Source organism: Sturnus vulgaris, chromosome 4 (assembly GCF_052056855.1).
Source record: "Sturnus vulgaris isolate bStuVul1 chromosome 4, bStuVul1.hap1, whole genome shotgun sequence".
NCBI lineage: Eukaryota > Metazoa > Chordata > Aves > Passeriformes > Sturnidae > Sturnus > Sturnus vulgaris.
The window spans coordinates 31,839,530-31,857,658 of NC_142246.1; the positions used below are offsets into that span (position 1 = coordinate 31,839,530).

The 18,129-nt window shown below is 44.4% G+C and overlaps 1 protein-coding gene and 1 long non-coding RNA gene across 9 annotated transcripts in view; one reads left to right on the forward strand and one right to left on the reverse strand.

The window, feature by feature from the left end:
* The first annotated feature begins 6,560 nt into the window (after positions 1-6,560).
* Positions 6,561-18,129, forward strand: part of IRF2 (interferon regulatory factor 2) — a 44,202-nt gene continuing 32,633 nt past the window's right edge. For 2 of the 7 annotated variants that reach the window (XM_014880478.2, XM_014880479.2), the window contains exon 1: positions 10,885-11,178. The gene's annotated coding sequence lies outside the window, so the exon portion shown is untranslated. Of the gene's footprint in view, positions 11,179-12,085; positions 12,155-12,239; positions 12,281-18,129 lie in introns of those variants that run through there. The other 5 variants (XM_088163522.1, XM_088163523.1, XR_015803103.1 and 2 more) reach the window with 4 other exon arrangements.
* The window catches only part of LOC148223931 (uncharacterized), a 57,490-nt gene continuing 51,816 nt past the window's right edge, over positions 12,456-18,129 (reverse strand). Inside the window, exons 4-5 of one of the 2 annotated variants that reach the window (XR_015803106.1) lie at positions 16,881-16,946; positions 12,456-13,110 (exon numbers count right to left, since the gene is read on the reverse strand). This is a non-coding gene — a long non-coding RNA (uncharacterized LOC148223931). Of the gene's footprint in view, positions 13,111-16,546; positions 16,947-18,129 lie in introns of those variants that run through there. The other variant, XR_015803105.1, reaches the window with a different exon arrangement.

The following is an 18,129-nucleotide window of genomic DNA, read 5'->3' on the forward strand; positions in this document are numbered from 1 at the left end:
CATGGACGTACATAAAAATGTGGCATTGAGCAATGAGATATTTCTGGGCAAGGGCCCCACAAAAGATTGGAGCAAAATGCCACGGACTCTGCAACCCAAAGATAAGAGCTGAAAAAGTGTAAAAACATAGAGGCAAGCTTCCTCTACCTCAGGCTTCTTTTTTCAACTGTGTCCTGGTCACTCCACAACTGCAAGAGATAAGGTATCTGTAGTGGAGTTCACCACTTACCTCCTTTCTAAAACAGAGGATCGCTTGTTTTGCCATCTTGAAAAGTATTGCAAAACACTCCAAACACTGATTGCAGGCGTAAGTCAACAGCCTTGCAGGCACCGCCCATTTCCAGGCTGATTTTGCTCCACGTCTCGGAGGCGTTCATGGGAGGCAGTAGCACAGCCACAGCCAAACTCCACAGCTCAGCTCGCTGAGGTCTCACAGGGAGTTTGGTTGGGAAATGGGAGAACTGAAACTCAGATCTAATGAGATAAAGTGAGATCCTGAGTGGGGGCTGGGAGGGGAAGGGGGGATGGGAGAAAAGGCGTTTTTAGGCGCAGGCAGCCCTGCCAGCCTCATTGGCACAGTGAGGAAAGGCTTACCTGAGGTCTTACCTGCCTGCTCCCCCTTGACTGCTGTGGTACCTGGCAGTGCATCAAGCTCTGCTTACAGAAGTTTAACTTCCAGCTGGCATTAGCCAGCTTTGGCCTGGTAAAATCCAGACAACCGTGTTGTGTCAGGTGGGCTGGGGGCTGTGCATCTCCTATTCCCAGTTTTCCACAGTCATGGAATAACAAAGACAGGTGGACAGCAGTCCTGTTATAATGGACACTCAATGAGCTCTCCATGCCCTGTGGGTTTTCTCCTTTGTGCATTTCCTTTAAGTTAGCAAAATTACCAGCCTTAGTGTGCAAGCAACAGTGTTGAAGTTCTGGCATGTAAGTGGGAGATGAGGATCTGAAGAGCACTGGGCTTTTAAGGACCAGTCATTTTTTCACCAGAACCACGAACAAAGTGGGACAAAAGGGCGTTTTGAGCAACCTCTCTTTTTTCATCTTCTTCATGTCTTCAGCTCATCAGGACTACCACAACTACTGCATCAAAAGCAGTGTGGCCAACAGGTCAGGGGAGGTCACTCTGCCCCTCTATTCCACTCTAGTGAGACCCCACATGGAATACTGAGTCCATCTCTGGGGTCCTCAGTGCAGGAAGGACATGTACCTGTTGGAATCAATGTATAGGAGAGCGACCAGGATGTTTAGAGGGGCAGAGCATTTCTGCTACTAGAAAAGTCTGAGAGAATTTGGGTTATTCAACCTGGAGAAGAGAAGGCTTTGGGGTGACCTAACTGAGGCTTTCCAGTACCTGAAGGGTACCTACAGGACAGATGGAGAGGGACTTTCTACAATAACATGTCCTGACAGGACAAGAGGGAATGGCTTCAAACTGAAAGACGGCAGGTTTAGATTAGATGGTATGAAGAAATTCTTTACAGTGAGGGTGGTGAGGCACTGGATGAGGTTGCCCTAAGCAGTTGTGGATGCTCCATCCCTGGAAGTGTTCAAGGCCAGATTGGATAGGGCTCTGAGCAATCTGGTGTAGCAGAAGGTGTTCCAGCCCATGGCAAGGGTGTTGAAACTATATGATCTCTAAGGTCCCTTCCAACCCAAGCCATTCTATTGATTCTATGAATCCAGACCCTGTGACTTAAGGAGAAAAAACAACAGTGTGTCTTGATCAGTTCTGGTAGGTATTATAGTTTAGCTGTGCTGTCAAGTTGAGGGACAGGAAAGCAATAGTATAGGTGAAATTCTTGCCATGAGTAATCAGATGTGATGATAGGCCATGTAGTGAAGCTCTTCTCAGAGATATCTTCCATGCCTGCTCCCTCTTGCACATGAAACCATTTAATGCACTGGTCTTTGGCTCTGACCAAGGGAGAGAAGTCGTTGACTGGACAGGCTGTGACTTCTCCACTGGTGAAGTGAAATGCTGCTAAAAGTCACACTGCTTTGGACAGCCGGTCATGGACCAGCACCAATGGATGAGCAAGTACTTGCAGATGAGCTGAAATGTTCTTCTTTCAAGAAAAACAAGACTCCCCAGGTTGAGAAGAAAGGGGAGAGAATGTGATGAAAACCTTAAATACACAGTTCAGTTGGAAAAGAGTGGGGAAGCCTGCACTAACACTACCAGCAGATCTGCTAGCAGCTTTTGAGTAAATCTCTGCGACTATTCCACAAATTATTTACAACAGGTTTATGTGCCTTAAGATTTGGCTTGCCAAGCCGTAAAACACTACCCTTTCTTTGAAGCTGATTGGGAACTATTAACACCTGCTTATCAGACTTTTACGTATCTAGCCCAAGGCTTTCCCATACAGAGAACTCATGACTCTTCAGCCAGATCCACTCCACAAGTGAAATGGCAGTGCGGGAGGAAAAGAAATGCAGTGAAATTATACATAATTGCTTTTTCTCCACCTCTATTATACAGGGAGCAGGTGAGTCAGCATTCCCATGCAACTATTTTACTGTGAAAGAAGGAACTTTGCCTCAGCCTAGTAGCTGTTTACTCTTGGCTCTGCTTTTGGTATCTGCATACTAAAACTTTCCCGCAGGGTTGGTTACTGCTTATAAGCATCATAACATGCATACCTATGGAGTATTTCTTTCATTAGAAGGAGGATTTGCCACCCCACATGTAATTACTGAAAGCAAGGTGCAAATAGTGACCACCAGCACCTGAGTAATGTTTTTCAAAGTAGTCCCACTATTGTAATGTACTACTGAAATCCAATTGGGTTCATGGGTCCAGGTGTCATGCCATGACTTACAGAGCTAAGGAAGCAAGCCTTCTCCTAACTTTGAATTGCCTAAATTATTGCTTCTGATTGTTGCTGATATTTGAAATAGTAAAAACACAAGCGCAAATTAATTGTGCTACTGGAGAATCATCACACAAAGTAATATTATTTCTTGTTGCACTGTTCAAGAGCAGGATTCCTGAGACAGAGAGACACCTTTGTACCAGACACTGTAACACTGAGTAAGAAGAGACAATTGTTGTCTCTGGAAACTTATCATCCACATAGTCTGAGAGAAATAAAAGGAAAACTGCTGTGAGGAAAACTCACAGCAGGCAGGTAAGACTGGGAAGATAACTTAAATTTCCTGAGTCTGAGCTAGCACTGACTCCACTAGCCTACCTTAAGAGCCAGTCACTCTGAAGATCAAGGTTGATTGATCTCCTGGTTATTTTTTAATTCGGGCATTTTAGCTCAGCCTATTCAAAACTCCCCTGCACAGCAATGGTCTTTTATCTGTCTGCCTCTCTCTGATCTGTGCTTGGGAAGTCAGCAGGTAGAGTGCATCACGAGCCTTGCTTCTGCATTGCATGTCACTAATTATAGAAGCCATTCAAAATGAAGCTCCTACTCATGTTCTCTATTAATAGCCAGGAGTTTTCCTCCACCCTACCCTCCTACAATTTCTTTCTTTTAAAGTGATAAAGCAGCCCTGTCCATGGTTTTGAGATAACTTGTGCTCGGATACCAACTCAGCATTTTCCCAGCTGCATTACAGCAGTTCTGTGGAGAACTCAAGGCAGTTTCCTTAAAAATATGCCACATAATGCCCCTGTAACCCCATCAAGATACCAGTAGCAATGGAGATTCTGGGAATAGATGACTTAAAATTGATGTCAGCTTTTACTGTGCCATGGAAAGTTTCTTGTTCAGACCCTGACACTGATTATCCATTCGCTTCTGAAAGCCTCGGTTATGCGAGCTTAGCAAATATGAGAGCAGGGCAACGGCCTGAGTGACAGAAATGACTTGTCAAAAAAGAAGTGCAGCGAGATGGGCTGCAGGAGACATGAGTCATGGATGAGCTGCACTCCAGAAACAGCTCAGCAGGGCCAGCTGCTGCCTTTCAGAAAATTAACTTGCTGGACTCGACAAGCTAGCACTGAAGGCGCAGCAGAGAAGCTCAGCTTCAGCTAGTCCAGTGCATCCAGAAGATGCTGAATCTGCTTTTGCTTTGAGAAGACGGTCCGCTGGATGTGCAGAGGTTGTGGAGAAGCACTCTGGAGATCAGTGTTGCCAGGCCACATACATGAAGGCAGTCAGCAGACAAGACTTGTTATCCAAAAATTACTCTTTTGTTAATAATTAAACACTGATTAGGAAAGGTGAAAGAGCTAAATCTTTAAAGAGAGTGGTGAGTTGGAAATGGATTTTTAACTCGTAGTGACCATTTTAACTTCAGATATAAAAGCCTTAAATTAACTGTTTGTAATTTAGTCTCTTTTCTCTTTTTGTGGTCACGTTGGGTGGTGTTGCAGTATGAGCTGGAGAGTGCACCAAGGAGGAAAGGTTGCAGCTGCATTTAATTGGCCTCCCAAAGTTGTAGCATAAGAGGCTGCTGCAGGGTCAGACAAGCTGCGGGGCACACAGAGAATTTCCTGTTTTGTCAGCAGGAAACCTCTGAGGAGGACCCCCCTTATTGGCACCCCTATGCCTCCTTCAACATTGAGAGGTCAGTGAGGTGGCCACATCCCAGCACCTCTTGCCTTGGTGGGCTCCCTCTGTCCTCCAGTTTTGGAGGGGAGGAAAACACCCCTATCATCAGGTGGAACTTTTCTCCCAACAAAGCCATGGGCCCATGGCAGGATTTAAGGAAGAATATCATCTGCTTCAGAGGGTGATTGATGGGGCAATGTGCCTGGTGAATATTTCTGCAACAAATATCCCTGGAAAGTCTCCTTTTTATGGGAAAATCCACTACAAATAGGAAGGTGGAAAGAGAAAAGTGTATTTCTACAAAGAGAATTGAGCTATTTTTAACAATAAATAAGTTTTGAATTAATAAATCAATGGATGTGTTTATACATTATATGAAGCAAAGCTCTTAATATCTCATTATTATCTTGACGAAACATATTCATTCTGCTTTGTTAAGTCAATAGGCCACATACCACTTATCTTTATATTCTACCTCAGTTTCACTGGGAAAATTGCCATAAAAACATCCACTTCAGTGAAATAGTCCATTGAAGCAGGGCTAAGCAGGATCACTTTCAGGTGTGATTTGCTGAAGCAGCCTGGCTCCCATCCAGGCTTTCTCTGCCAAACTCCACTTCAGCCCTGAAATGTCAAGATGCTGTACATACTTTTAAAAGACTTCTTTCCTCCCTAAATTTTGCTGCGAGGGCCAAGAGATGTGAGTAACCAAAACCATCTCACAATGCTGTTAAGCAAATTCCTGGTTCCCTTTTCTGTCTTCAACAAGACCACTTCATCTGGACTGCTACCACCACCCTAACTAGCGGGGTGTCAGGTTGTATTCTGACTCTGTCAGTGGTTTTCTTTTGTACTATTGCATGTATTTTATTTTTCTCTTTTTTCCTATTAAATTATATTTCTGACTTGGAATCTCTCACTGGTTTTGCTTTCAAACCATTACAGTCATGTATTTGGTTTGGGATCAGGAGACAGGCTCTTCCCACCTACCTGTCCTCTTGCAGTACCTGGCTGCAGCCAGACCAATATGATTGGGAAGGTATAACAATTTCTTAGTAGAATAACGTCTGTCACAGGTTATTATTTTATCTCTTGGTTCTTTCTGACCGAATTTGCTATGGGCTGGATAAAACAATACCTTTGTGAAGACACTTGGCTTTCCTGAAAGTTTAAGAGGCTTTGAATTGCAACGGAAAAGTTTTATTTGATAGTTTAGAGAAGCTACTCTTTAGAAATCAGGTCTGAGCAAGTAGATTTTTCCATCTGGAACAGTTTTCTGTAATTATTACCTTAATTATTACCAATAAAAACAAAGCCACACTCCCACCATCTAATTTCTTAGCAATCAGAAGAACAGCACAGCTGGAATATGAGAGCTGAGAAGCACTCACTTATTTAGATACCCTGTTAAGCCTCTCATAGTTAGGTGTCCCTGCTGGTGCAGCCCAACCAAAACCAAAGGAAATATCCCACGGATGGATTTGCTCTATGTCTGCGTGAACAGAACTGGGGTGGTGCTGCCGGCGCTCAGTCCTGCCGCAGTCCATGGCTCCCTGCTGCAGCTGCCCAGGAGGGCTCAGCCCGGGCTCCTGGCGCTGGAGAGGACTCAGCTACGCCCTGCCAGGAACTGCCAGGGGCCCGCATCCCATAGGAGCAGCCGGAGCAAACGACACACTTCCCTGCAGCCGTTAGAGCAGAGAAAAAAGGGGGAAAGACCACAAAAAGTTCGAGTTAAGGAACCTGGACTAGATGAAGGCAAAGAAGGAGGGGTGGGAGGCTCTCCCCATCCACACTCCTGTGTGCACATTAACTTCAGATGCATGGAGGCTCTCCCTGTGTGCGAGAGGAGTTGCTCATGTCCTTTTATTTAAGGGCCTATTTGCTCAATTGGGACTTAAGTGAGTTAATATTTTTCTCTCTAGATGCTGGGTAAGGAAGACGAGACCCAGCTGTATCTCCAGGGTTCTAGCAACAAGCTTTAGTTTCTATGAATTTTAATATGAGCATAAATACTTTTAGAACACTGCAGAAACACCAAAACCCAGACATTCCTTTTATTTACAACAGTATAAACACAAACTAAATAAAACAAAAAAACCCCGAACAACCGAGTCTCCAACAAATGGAACTGATTTCAGAGGACAAATTAATCAGAACTTCTTAAAAGGTTAGTCAACACTTTTCCATTATACTTTGAGTGATTATTTGTGTTACAGTAATATGCTAATAGTTTAAATTCTTAGCCCTAAAAATCTCATGGGTTTTTGTTTTTCGCGTTTTTAATAAGAAAGGTGTCATTAGTATCTAGTATCTAAAAATGCCAGTGCAAAAGATTACATCAGCATCAGAATGTTTTTCACAGAACAAATTAAAACTGAAAATAAATTTAACTGTGTCTCATGTTTAAAAGTGGGCGTAGGCACTCAGGAAGATGTGGGTAATACTATTAAAGTAAGAATTATAAGACTTTTGCTATTGATTTATTTTCTTGATACTGGCTTGTAACATAAATTAGCTTTCCTGCTTTAATGTATCAGAAAAATAAACAGGTCAGCTGTAGGTGAGTAGGGAAGCTTGAGTCCCAGGTCCATGAGAAAATTCACTTTCTACATATGAATAGTCCCAATGCCTGTAACAGTGATTTTAAGAACTAAAATGATGGTATAGTCAGCACCACATAGAGACAGGGTAAAACTCACAACAAAAGCAGCAAAAAGGGAAAATATCATAAATGTTATTCAACTTTTCAAAATTATTATTAAACTTACAATAAAAAAAGAAAAACAACACCCTAACAAAAATACCACCAAAAATAAACCCCAAAACAAAAAACAAAACAAACAAACAAAAAAAAACCCCACAAAAGCCAACAAAAAATACCCACAAAGTTGGCTGGCATGTTGCCCATTTATTTACCTTCTGGAACTTAAGGGATTCCCAGTCTGAAGTTCTTTTCTCACAGAAATGAACTCCAGGCTAGAAAACAGACTCATTTGTGAAGGAAAGGCAGGATGCTAATGGAAACAACTGATTCCAGTAGCCAGATCCGTAAAGAAGTTGGTTAAAAGATTAAATTGCAAACTTTGGCAGTTCTGCAGAGGAAAGGCTGTGGATACGTGAGACTTCTGGGTTAAATTCTCTAGTTTTAAAGCTGCCACATCTTACTGAAACAGCAAAGTCACAAGAGGTTAAAGCCTCTTTTTGGAGGGAATGAGTCACTGCTGAAAGTTTAGAAAACAAAATCTGCCCATTCCCATTCCCTTTCAGCATTAAAAAAAGGAATCACAACAGAAGATTTAATTTCTGGTATAATTTCTGATTTTGTGGTGCTGGGAGGAATGGAGGGAAAGGCCTTTGTCAATGCACAGAATGCAGCAAGATCCTTGAACGTGCTCCACTGAGATCGGGTAAAGGTGGTAGGAAGGAGGAAATGGCAAAAGCAAGCTGCAAATTCTGCCCAATGGCTTGGCTAGTGTTTCTCAGGGAAAGCCAACTGTTTCCTTTGACCAAAACCAACGAATGTAATTCATGGCAATGCCACTTTGCGAATAGTGTCCTCTGAATGAGGCATTAAATTATTAAAATGATGATATTTTTTCTACACAATATTTACCTATACATAAATTACAGTATTTTCCAAAGCTGGGTCATTCTGCAAACAAATGAAAAGCACATACTAGAGAAAATATCAGCTACTGAGTATTGCAAAAGACAACCCAAGTCACTCTACTCTTTGCTTGGAGGGAGGTGTTGGAGTAGCATTCCTGCCCTGAACCATTTGCAGGCATTTCTATTCAGGATTTTTTCAAAGGGTACCAAAGAGCTTCTAACCCCTAGAAATTTATGGCTTTGGGGGCTGCTTGGGGCAGAGTTGGTGTCTTTACATTTAACAGACCTCGTGGAGTTTTTTCATTCTGTCAATGTGTACAGGTGTGTTTTCAGGATCCCCTGTGAACTACTGGCACCTCAAAGGAGGATGTCCTACTGTTTAATTACCTGCTGCATGAAGATCCACCTCCTTCTGCTTGCTTTGAATTGTTAGGCCACCTGCTAGTTTCACTTGATGCTCTCTAGTTCTTATATCAGAAAAGAAAGTAAATAATCCACCCCTACTTGTCTCATTATTCTCTCAGGTCTGACTGTTTTCTGTTGTTTATCACTTCTCCATCCTGTATAATCCTGGTCACTTGAATCACTCTAACATCAGGGTGGCTCCGTATTTTTCTTTATGTTTGTTGCTCTTCTCTGGATCTTTGCTGTTTCTGTTACACATGGGCCAGAGTGATTGTCAGGAGGTATATAGCAGCCCTCCCCATTCTGTTCTTTGCATTTCATCCTGCCACCTTCCACCAGCTTTGGGACAGTTTTTGAGTGCTGAACCATGAGTTTTTGCAACTGTTAGATCTTATTTCTGAGTAGGAACAAGTTGGTTAGAAATTTCTCATTTTCAATCAGTTTACTCCTCTCTAATTCAACCTGGCCATAGTAACCATCTCCAAACTGGTCAGAAGGCACTAATACCCAATCTTTATCCTAGTTAGACCTTAAGTCTCTGAAAATTTGGCTTTAGCTGTTGGAGTTTGCTGATTTTGCTGCTTCTTTTGTCATGGAGTTCATAGCCTCTTTCCCTATTGCCATAGCCTAGTCTGACCTTCCTACATAAGCTGTGGTCTGTCACTACCATGTCTTGCTGATTATTTCCTTTCCCTGCACATCTATTCAGTCAACATGCCAATTTGAAGCCAGGTGTCCCATATCCCTCATTCTCGTTCCACTGTGGCTTCATGGAAATCAGTCTCTTCTGGAAGTACCAGGGAGTATCAGCCACGTGAGCAGGACCTTCCTTGCTTCTCTTGTGCAGGTGCTCTGGGATCCTGTGTCCCTCTACATGTGGACCTCTCCTTACTGCTGGGAATGTTTCTAGAGAAGTTTAGAAGGAGATGCTTTATTTTACTCTCCTACCTGGCACCCTATGGCTTGCTTCCCACACTTCTTCCTTGACCTTTCCTACTTCGCTGGTGCACGTGGACCACAGCCACCTTCTAGGCCACAGTGAGTTTTGGGAGGTGGTAGATTGCTGACATCCATGGTCTCTGCCAACCAAAATTGTTCTGTGATTATGTTCTCAGTACAAGGAAAGCCTTTTCACGACAAGAGGTCTTGTCACCCACAAGGGTGGTCTCCCTATCTCTTCTCTAGCTCTGTGTCCTCTGCACATCCAGGCGATACTGCCACAAAGGATCTTCAGAGCACAGAGCACCTAGAAAACAGCTCGCCCTCCATTTGCTGTACAGCTGGAGAGCACACAGCTCTTTAACCATCCCCTGTGCCACTCCCTGTACTACCCCCGGTGTCCTGGCACTTCTCCCATCGCTGCTGGCTGTGCATCGTGTATCCACACAGGGAGCTGCACTGCCTGGCTACCTGAATACATCACATGTATGTGCATACAGCGCATGTATAGATATGTGTGCATGTGAGAGCGATGCATACACCTGTCTCCATATACAGCCTTCTGAAATGACTGCATTTCGTATCTCCTCCAGCCTCCAAGTGCTCTTTTCTTTTATCATTTGTGTCTAGGGCTAGGAATAGTGCATTGCAACCTCAGTCAATTTTATTTTCTGTAGTTTGAATCGGGATTATCAAAATCCTGTAGAAAGCTTTCGTCTCTACATTGACTCCATAACTAACGGCAGTTTGTAAAATCTGTTGAAATGCAAGAGTTCTCTCGAAGTAAGCCCACCGCTTGAACCTCGCTGTGTTCAAAGGATCTGATCGGTGATTGCCCTCGTTGTGGAACTACATTGTCCTTTTCCAAAGGCAATGACAGTCCTAGCATGCACATGTACCAGACCGAAACCAAGACTCCGACCTCAGCAGAGGAGCTAGAGACGCAAGGAGCGATTCAGTCGGTGCTGGTGGAGCTGAGCGGCAGGGATTCCTCTCTGGTCTCCAGGAAAACCTGCTTTGAGCCCTGGGTTTGCGCGTCCCAGAACAGTGCTTCCTCGCTCTCCGGGGGGGGGGGGGGTGGGGGTGGGGGTGCCTCCAGTTCTCGGTGCAGCCCTGCGGGCCCAGCGCGTGTTGCGGGAGGCCGGGGATCAGCGGGAGCCGGTGCCGGGCGGGGTTCGGTGGCGGAGTCCCGCGCTGTGCTGTGTCGTGCCGCGCTCCGGCGCTGTGCTGCTGTGCCGTGCTGTGCCGTGCTGTGCCGTGCCGTGTCGTGCCCCAGCGCTGTGCTGCTGTGCTGTGCTGTGCCGTGCCGTGCCGTGCCGTGCCCCGGCGCTGTGCTGCTGTGCTGTGCTGTGCCGTGCCGTGCCGTGCCGTGCCGTGCCCCGGCGCTGTGCTGCTGTGCCGTGCCGTGCCCCGGCGCGGCGGTGACGGGCGCAGCGCTTCCGCGCCCGCCGCCGCAGCCCTGCCCCCGCCGCCTGCGCGGCCGGCCCGGCCCGGCGGAGAGGCGGGGGGATTTCCAAGCGCCGGCGGCCTCGCCGCTTCCTCTCCTTGTTTTGCTTTCGATCTGGCCCTCTCTCCGCCCGGGCGGAGGCACTGAACTTTTAGTTTTGCTCCCGCGATTATTCAGCGCCTGTTTTCATTTCCATTTCGTGTCCCCTGGCAACGGCGGTAACCTTGAGGAATTATATAAGGGCCGCGAAAACGGGCCGGCAAGGTAATTTTGAATCGTTTTCTATTTTTTTTCTATTTATTCTTTTCTTCTTATTTATTTTTCGTTTTATTTTGCCGCATTGCTGCCGTTTCCGTGTGCGGGGCAGCGGGGGCTCCTGGGCAGATGCGCATCGGTTTTAAAAACAAAAGGTCGGGCTGCAGCGACCGGGGCCGAGCCCGATTCCGCCGCTACGTTTAAGAAAGGGCGTGGGGGAAGGGAAGATGCGGCCGCGGCGGAGATGGAGCGGGCGGGGGGTACCCACCGCTTCCCGGGTGGGGAGTGAGCTCGGGCGCACAGACAAAGGCGGGGGCATTGGATCGGGAGGGCCGCGGCGCGGGCCGGGCCGGGCAGGGCTGGGTGGCCCCCGCACTTCTTGTGGGGCTGGCAGCTGCGGCGGCTCCGATAAGGGCAGGGGAGCGGCGGCGGCGCGGGCGGAGGGGCCGCGGGCGGGGGTCGCTGCGGCGGGGGGGGGCGCTGCCCCCGCGGGGCCGGGGGCGGGAAGGGGCGGGGCCCGGCCCGCCTCACGGAGGGTCCGTTACACAAGCGGCGGGGCGGGGCCGCCGCCCCCCGGGCCCGAGCGCCGCCGCCCGCCGGGCCGGGGAGGGAGCCGGGGCCGGGGGCGCCCCTGGGTCCCGTCCTCGTGAGGGCACGGCAGCGGCAGTGCGGAGGGGGGAGATGGAGCGGGGCTGGGGGCGGGTTCCGCGGGAGCGGCGGAAGGAGGAAGTGGCGCGGCCGCTCGGTTCTCTGCAGGAGCGGCCTCCCGTGCGGGCACGGCGGCGTGGCCGCCTCTGCAGGCGCTCTCCTGCCCCACGCTAGCGAGAGAGAGCCAAGCGCTGGACGTCTAACCCCAGAGGGAAGTAGGGAGCCAGGATTTTCTTTGTGCGCAGTACGCAGGGTCAAATTTCAAGCGTCTTGCGATGGCTGGGATGAAAGTTGCGAGTACCTGAAGGGCAGGATCTCTCGGCCCAGATTCCCAGAGGTACTTAGGTCTTTAACTCCTGTTTTGATTAGAGTGAGCTCCTAAACAGCAGAGTCTGTGTCTTAACGTTACTTCTTTAGACAGAGCTCAGATAAAGGAATTCCGGAGGGCAGAACTCTCCTTCCGGTAAGTGTACAGTTGTAATTTATAGCTCGCCGTACCGCGCTAAGGTCTCGCAGACAGCATTATCATGAAGGTATGAGCAGTTGTAAAAAGACCTCAGTTTCTGGAGATGAAATACAACATGTTTAACTTTTCAGTTACTTTTTGCAAGTCTTAACAACCTTTGCAGAATGCCTGTGTTAGTACCATAAAAAGAGAGTTGAGTGGAGCAGCAACATTTAAATTCACCTTAATATAGAGACAGTCGCACAAAAGTAGCAGAATTGATCTGTGAGGCAGATGGTCTCAGTCTGAATCGCAGTCTTTCCTGCCCCTTCAGATGCATCAGTGTCCTTCTTTGGACCCTGTTGGTAACATGCTGCCAAGGAATTACTTCAGGTGCCCCTTTATTTTTGCTGGTAAACCGTGATGAAAGCTGTGAGGGCTCCAACTCCTTAGGCACAGTGTCACTTCACTGTGGTCATGTGCCACGCTGCAGCTCTTCAGTGAGGTACAGACATGGCAAAGTGTCAGCCTGCTGAGCCCTATGTTCTCTCTCTGAGCCTGGGGGTCCCAGCAGGTTGGTAGATGCAGGTGGAGCAGTCAGTCCTTATTGTTTGGCACTGCTACCTAGTCACTTGCTGATGACAGAAGTGACATTTTAGGAGGTGTCAAGTCAGTCTCTACAGAAGAGCTGTTCATCACAGGCCACGCTGTGTGGAAACGGGTAGCCAAGAGGTATGAGAAGTAACGTGCAGTCTATTAGGAAGATGGGTTAAAGGCCCCTTTCTCCATTGAGAAAAGGTCTTTGATGTGTGGGACCAAGTGAAGTTAGAGGCAGTTTTAATACAGAGCTGAGAAAATGATGAAGAAAAAAGGGTGTTAAGATTCAAGAGAGAATAAAAATATTTTTTTTAATAAATAGAGCCTACATTAGAAGAATAGGCTTTATGTAAATAAATTTGCTGCCAGGCTATGTATGCCTTCAATGAAAACATGTGCTTATATATACCATATATATATTTATATATTTGGTTTAAAAACCAAACAATGGGAAAAAGCTGGTGGATAAGGATTGTAAAGCTTGCCATGAGACTCACTCTCTTGAAGTGGTGCATCACCTGCATGGTGTTTAAACATCTCCATGATAGAATACTTGGAATATCAAAAACTTTGTGTATGCATAGAGAGGACTAGGTTGATTGCACGTGCATGACGTGGGAAACTTTTTGTTAAAGAGGAAATAACTGTTTGGGGAAGTAACACAGGGTCCCATGGCTTGATGTTCTAGGCCTGTGTAGGAAGAGTAGACAGATTAGGACTATATGACTGACTGCCCAACCTAGGTGTTGACAATAACTGTCATATATTAAGGAAACATAGAGATCTTCAATAGTAGGAAATAAAATTGTTAATGAGAAGCCTCAGTAGGCCCCATGTAGATTAATTATGTCATGGCCCAACATGAAATTTGCCCAGGTGCCAAAAACCCCTACTTTCTGGGTGTAGCTTGTACAGATAACAACTGGGGGTAACAACTCTGGGCAAGGTACGGGCCAGCAAGAATTAAGTTCAGAATTTTGCATTCAAAGTCCCGGCCAGTTCTGACATGACACTGGTCATAATTTCCTTAAACTCAATGTTTTTTCAGGAGCAGCAAAGGCAAGAGTTGTTTTGGCAGTGTTTACTCTTCCAAAGTAGATCTTCATATAGCAAGGAAATAAATTAATCTAATGGTGAGAGGCAGCCAAAAGTGTAAAATAGTTGCAAGTGGCATGTACTTCTTCAAAGACACTAATAGTAAAGGTTCAGACCAATTGTATGTCATCTGTCAAAAATACCAAAAAAGCTGAGCAGGCCAACAAGCAAAATAAAGCAGCTCGGTACAAGTAAAAAGACCTCTTTCAAATGTTAAGGTTTTTGTCTTCAAATGGGAGAGGTGGAAAAGAACATAAAATCTGTGTCAAACACAATAAGGTAAGCCAAAGAGTCATGCTGCTAAAGGCATGAGAGCAATTAGAATATACTCTTTGAAGCACATCAAACCAGGAAGCTTGCTGATAAGTTATCCATGTGCAGAAGGAGTGCCCAAGGAAGATAAAGTCAGTGGAAGAATGAAACAAATTCTCTGAGCCTTGCTTCTCCAAGAAAGAGTTCAAGGAGATTCTTTTGCCAGACCTTTCTATTTTTTTAAGGAATGAACATGTCAAGGAGTTTTTCAAAGTGAAGTGTCTGTGAGAGAAGGTGTGAGAACAAACCAGTGGGAAGGATGAACTAGAAGGCAGGAGGTGATACTTGTCGCAGAGTTTTGAAGCAATCTAAATGGAAAGTTGCTGATATGTTGCCTCTTGCATGTAACTCCTTGAGTAGGCCTGCTTTGGTGCTCCAGAAATAGGATGTAACAAATGAGCTGTCAGTTTTTCAGGGTTTCTGTGGAGGCTCAGAACTTGAGGATGGGCATTTTTGCTTGGTTGGTCAGTGGGACTACTGAACATGGGTATAAATGTGAAACAGTGACAAAGATTGGGCCTGACTTTTGTTGCCACGGAGTTGAGTGTCATGACTCTTCTGGCATTCTCTAAAGATATTGCTGGGGTGTTGTCTGGGTGATGCAGTCTACTAAAGCAAGGCCAGTTTCAAGATGGGATCAGTTTGCTTCAGGCTGTGCAGTCCTGGCCAGTCTGCTCAGTGGAAAGAGGCTGTACCCCTCTCCCCAAATCTGCCCAGGACCATGTCATTCAAGGGATGGAGGAAGGGATAGGTGGGAATGTGACGAGTTTGCTGGTTGTATTAACTAATTTGGAGCATGAAAATCCCAAACGCTGAACCACAAAGTCTGCAGAAGAATCTTATTTTAAAATAAGTGTGGATGTAAGTTTGCAGATGAAGTTCAGTACAGACCAATTTCAGTGTAATGTGAATGGAAGGGGTTGCAATCCCAATTTTCTGTACACAAAAATGAGGAGTGGACTGGCTTTCTACTCAGGAAAACATCATACACCTTGTATAATCCAATGAAAAAAATAAGCTCTGTGCCAAGATGTGTCTAATGAAGAACAGGACAGGTTAAGAATTATTAAGAAGGAGTTAAAAAAGGAAATGGAAAGACCATCATGCCACTACAAATCCATGTTGCTCCCCTCTCTTGATTCAGGAAGTAGTGAAAGTTGCTGAGCTAGAGGAGGATATCAAAGATGATGAAGGTAGGAAGGAGCTTTTGTGAAAGAGTAAGTAGCTTGGAAAAGAAGTGACTGAAGGAGCCATGGGGATATTCTTTAAAATCATCAGTATCATGAAGACAGTGAAGAGGTAAGATAAATGAGACCCAAATAAAACAAATGGGAGGCGACTTCAAAAGACCAGAAGTTTGTCCTGCAGTACATAAATTGTGGTGCTCACAGCCATTGCGTGTATGTCAGAAGTTTACTCAGGTTCACGAGTGATTAGGCAGGCTTTTGGAGAGAAACTTGCTCTGCAACTTAGCAGTCAGGACAGTTCAGTGTCAAATTTTGGGCACTGACTGCTGACAGAGAATTACTTAAGATGCTGGTCAAGAATCATTGCTGAAAACTGCTACTAAAAATTTCCACTGAGAAGCATAAGCTACAGTCCATTCGCAGACAACAGAGAGACTGCATATTGCCCTTTGTTATGTGAAACTTGTAGCATAAGATGTTATCAAACTTCCAGGAAAAAAAAAAGTCTATGATGATCCTGTTTAATTTGGGCTTGCTACCCCAGCTGTTAACTTGACACCAGTTACAGTCAGGTTAAGTGTATCCTGTATGCATTTAACATTGCATTGGAGCAGTACCCCTGCAAAATTCTTCTGACATTTTCTGGATTAGAACCTCAGCTTGTATTTTGTGCATCATATATTAAAAGTCATGGTTCCTTTCTAGGTAAAGATACAAAAGTAATCACATGTTACTCTTGCTTATCTCTTTATCTCATTTGTAAAGACTGCTCTTTTGAAACCTGATTCTTCAAAGGCCTACAATGATTGTTATATTGGGGGCATAAACCATGAGGCTGTGTTTACAGAAGTTTTATTGTAGCTTGTACTGCTACAAACTGATAGTGCAAAACATTTTCTGGTTTGTCCTTTGAGATCTCAAGTTTAAAACAAAACAACAAATAAGTAAGCTGAAAAGATTCTGGATAGGGTAAATGAGAAGAACAGATTTGTTATGTTGCATATTCCTAATTTAGGAATAGCATTATGCAAAATATCATTGCGTGTAATTAAATAATTTCCTCTTGGGGTTTTTTAGTTTTGTTTTGGGTTGGTTTTTTTTTTTCAGAAGTTTTATTGGAATTGTATGAAGGTTCTTCCTTTGTATTGACTATGTATAAACTCTTGTGTTAAGATAAAAATAGCCACTAAAATAAACCCCTGAAATTAACAACAGTTAGTGGAAGGGAAACCATGTTAACAGTTCAGAGTTTAATGTCAGCCTATGTGTATGTAAATATATATATATGCACATATATACGTATCTCCACATCTACATATATATAAATACATAAAATTTAGATGTTTTGTATATAGCATAACTAATACATTGTACAGCATATACTTCTTATTGATAAACTGTGAAAAGGTTTTAAAACTTGCTCTTACAGTTAGTGCTGGATATGTTTTCAATTTCTTGGAAGTTCATGTAAAATTTCTGGTTTTTTGAATGACCTAGAGAAGAAAGAAAGAAAGAAAGAAGTGGTAAACAGTACCACTGTAATGTTTGGTGTCTTAATTTGTAATCTATTGCAAGCCCAACTTTTCTGTATGATGGAAATCTTCTGGCCCTTTGTTTGCTTGGGAGCAGATTGCATTAAATCAAGTATAGCAGTCTATAGGACAAGGCAAACATTTTATCTTGTTGCAGCTTGGACACATATCCAGGAGCAAATCTGCCTGCATGTGGCATATTGTTCTGCACCCCAGGTGCAGAATTTAAATTTCAACTCTTAAGTTATTTTAACATTCAGTTGTTGCTGTATAGATTGCTATCTTTCAAGATAAGCATGGAAGTAATAATTTTCATATTCCTGTCTATTAAAGAGTAGGGCAGATTGCTGTTTGATGGTTTTCCAGCTGATCTTGACAAGCTTGGTTTGTAGTTCCCAATATATTTCTGGTGTTAGGAATGGCATTAAGGTGCATCAAAACTGGTTAAATTTGTCCTTTGTTCTGAACTGCACGTGACAGTGGATGTTGTCCAACCATTTCCCTTTCGCTGTAAAATTAATTTAAGTACTTTTTAAATACTTAGATACTTAACATTAATACAGCACAAAAGAAGGAAGGGTTGCTTACGCATTTGGTTTTGAGAAGTGTGACTTGTGGTTAAGTTCTGCTTTTTGATCCATATGGAGGGATATATGCAACTTAAAGGGCCTAATAAGTGCACAGAAGACAAAGCCTGTACTGTAATATTTCTATTGATATTGCGTATTGCTTGGCAGCATTCCAGGCAAGCTCCTACAGCTTTATTTAAGCAATATACTTCCTTTGTTGTTTAATAAATTAAGGTCGTTTAATAAATTTAGCTCTTTATGTGCATTTCATGCATTTATGTATAACACATTTGGTGCGTGATGTGGGCTTTTGTGCATTTGGTGTACTGGCTGCTCTTTTAAGGTGTTTTATTGAATCCTGTAAATGGTCTTTGTATACAACTGAGACATAAATCAAGTGGAAAATAGTGAAATACTGAATTTAATTGGTTGAGGCATATAAATCTGTAAAATCAAAACTAAACAGCTCCGCTCCAAAACACTTTCCAAAACTGTGACAGCATCTTAAAAAGTTTATCTAAAATAAAAATAATTCTGCAATGGGAAAACAGGCAGGATAGGAGAGTAATGTTTTA